This window comes from Triticum aestivum, chromosome 2D (genome assembly GCF_018294505.1).
Source record: "Triticum aestivum cultivar Chinese Spring chromosome 2D, IWGSC CS RefSeq v2.1, whole genome shotgun sequence".
NCBI lineage: Eukaryota > Viridiplantae > Streptophyta > Magnoliopsida > Poales > Poaceae > Triticum > Triticum aestivum.
The window spans coordinates 83,761,828-83,764,993 of NC_057799.1; positions in this window are offsets into that span (position 1 = coordinate 83,761,828).

The window sequence follows — 3,166 nt, forward strand, 5'->3', positions numbered from 1 at the left end:
GGCTCCGGCGGCTTCCTTCAGCGGCGGCGGCTTCGGGAACGGGGTGGGGTGAGGCGGCGGGGTGGTGAGTATATATAGTAGGGGAGGGGGTGCCGTGGGGGGGGCAAGGCGGTGGCGACGACGTGTCCTGGAGGGACATGGGCGGCGGCGGGAGTCCGTCTCCAGGTCAGGGACGACTCGGGGTGGGCTGCTGGGCCGCGCGGCTGGGGCGATTTTTTTTAAATAATTCCGCCGAACAAAAAAAATCCTAGAAAAATAAATGAAAATCCAAAAATGCCAAAACAAATTTTCACCGTCTAATTAAAATAATTAGAACGAGATGAACATTTTCTTGGCCCAAAAATGCAGTTTTTAAAACGTGCAATTTTTCTAATGCAATTAAAATTGCAAATAAAATCCGAATAAAATCAAATATTTGATTTTAATATTTTTCCTCCAAAATTTCAATTATTTTGGTGAAGTCATATTTTCTCCTCTCATTTATTTTAATATGAGATATTTTTCGGAGAGAAAAATAATTAAAACCAAAAATCCTCGTTTTATTATTTGATAAAAATCAAATATGAAAACCGGGAAAAATCCCCAACTCTCTCTCCGAGGGTCCTTGAGTTGCTTAGGATTTTCGAGGATTTAACCAAAATGCAATAAAATATGCTATGCAATGATGATCTAATATATAACATTCCAAATTGAAAATTTGGGATGTTACAAACCTACCCCCTTAAGATGAATCTCGCCCTCGAGATTCGGGTTGGCTAGAAAATAGGTGAGAGTGGTTCTTCCGTAGATCTTCCTCTCGCTCCCAGGTGGCTTCATCTTCAGTGTGGTGACTCCACTGAACTTTGCAGAACTTGATAACCTTGCTGCGGGTGACTCGGCTGGCATACTCGAGAATCTTAACTGGTTTCTCCTCATAGGTCAAGTCACTTTCCAACTGAATCGCTTCCAGTGGCACTATATCTCTCAGTGGTATCTCAGCCATCTCTGCGTGGCACTTCTTCAACTAGGAAACGTGAAATACATCATGAACTCCTGACAATCCTTCGGGTAATTCCAGCTTGTAAGCAACTTCTCCCATACGCTCCAAAACTTTGTATGGTCCGACAAAACGTGGCGCTAACTTTCCTTTAACTCCAAAGCGCTTCACTCCTCGAAGTGGTGATACACGAAGATAAACTCTATCTCCGACTTCGTGAACTGTCTCCTTGCGTTTAGACTCCGCATAACTCTTCTGCCTGGACTGGGCTACCTTGAGCCTATCGCGAATCAATTTCACCTTCTGTTCCGATTCCTTAATCAAATCTGGTCCAAACAACTGGCGGTCTCCAACTTCGTCCCATAACAATGGTGTTCTACACCTCCTTCCGTATAAAGCTTCGAAAGGGGCCATCTTCAAACTGGTTTGATAACTGTTGTTGTAAGAAAACTCTGCATACGGCAGGTTGTCGTCCCAACTAGATCCATAATCTAGCGCACAAGCTCTCAACATGTCCTCCAAAATCTGATTGACTCTCTCGGTCTGACCATCTGTCTGTGGGTGAAAAGCTGTATTGAATTCTAGCCTGGTTCCCAAAGTTTCATGTAACTGATTCCAAAACTTCGAGGTAAACTGGGTTCCTCTATCTGATACAATGGTCCTCGGAACTCCATGCAAACATACGATTCTGGTCATGTATATCTTCGCCAACTTAGCACTGGTGTAAGTGGTCTTCACTGGGATGAAATGAGCTACTTTCGTCAAACAATCGACTACAACCCATATTGAGTCATAGCCTGAACGAGTCCTGGGCAATCCCGTGATAAAATCCATGCCTAGTTTATCCCACTTCCATTCGGGTATCGGCAATGGCTGTAGCAATCCTGCTGGCTTCTGATGCTCTGCCTTTACTCTCTGACATACATCACAAACTGCTACATACTCCGCAATATCCTTCTTCATTCCGGTCCACTAGAAAGTATCCTTTAAATCCAAATACATCTTGGTATTTCCTGGGTGAATCGAATACGGCGAATCATGGGCCTCTTGCAAGATCAACTTCCTGATCTCCGGATCATTAGGCACATAAACGCGGTCCTCAAACCATAAGGTATCGTGGTCATCCTCACGAAATCCCTTGGCTTTTCCTTTACTCATCTTTTTCTTTTTTTCTGCAATCTCCTTGTCTTTCTTTTGAGCTTCCCTGATCTTTTCCATCAAGGTAGACTGAATCTCCAACGTTGCTACGTAACCTCTCGGTACTATCTCCAAACATAGCTCGCGAAGATCCTCGGCTAATACCTTCGGTAACTCTCCGGTCATGAGTGTGTTGACATGGCTCTTGCGGCTCAACGTGTCTGCTACTACGTTAGCCTTTCCGGGGTGATAATACAATCTCATATCATAATCCTTTATGAGTTCCAACCATCTCCTCTGCCTGAGATTCAACTCCTTTTGCGTGGAAATGTACTTCAAACTCTTGTGATCCATGTACACCTCACAGTGATTTCCGATGAGAAAATTTCTCCATGTCTTCAACGCATGCACTACGGCTGCTAACTCCAGATCATGTGTGGCATAATTCTTCTCATGGGGTTTAAGTTGCCGTGAAGCATATGAAACAACTCTTCCTTCCTGCATAAGCACTGCTCCAAGTCCTCGACGAGAAGCGTCGCAATAAACTTCATAATCCTTGCGTTGGTCTGGCAGAATCAACACCGGTGATGTAACCAAACGTTTCTTCAACTCCTGAAAACTAGCTTCACAATCCTCAGTCCAATTGAACTTGGTGTCCTTCTTTAACAGCTCTGTCATGGGCTTAGCAATCTTCGAGAAATTATCAATGAACCTCCGGTAGTATCTTGCAAGTCCAAGAAAACTCCGGATCTCTCCAACTGACGTGGGTGATTCCCAGCTTGTTACTGTGTCGACTTTGGCGGGGTCTACTGCTATTCCTTCTCCGGATATAACATGTCCGAGGAATCCAACTTCCTTCAGCCAAAACTCACATTTGCTGAACTTGGCGTATAACTGATGTTCTCTGAGCTTCTCAAGTACCAAACGCAAATGCTCCTTATGCTCCTCTTCATTCTTTGAGTAGACCAAAATATCATCAATGAACACCATGACGAACTTATCCAAAAACTCCATAAACACTTTGTTCATCAGGTTCATGAAATAGGCAGGTGC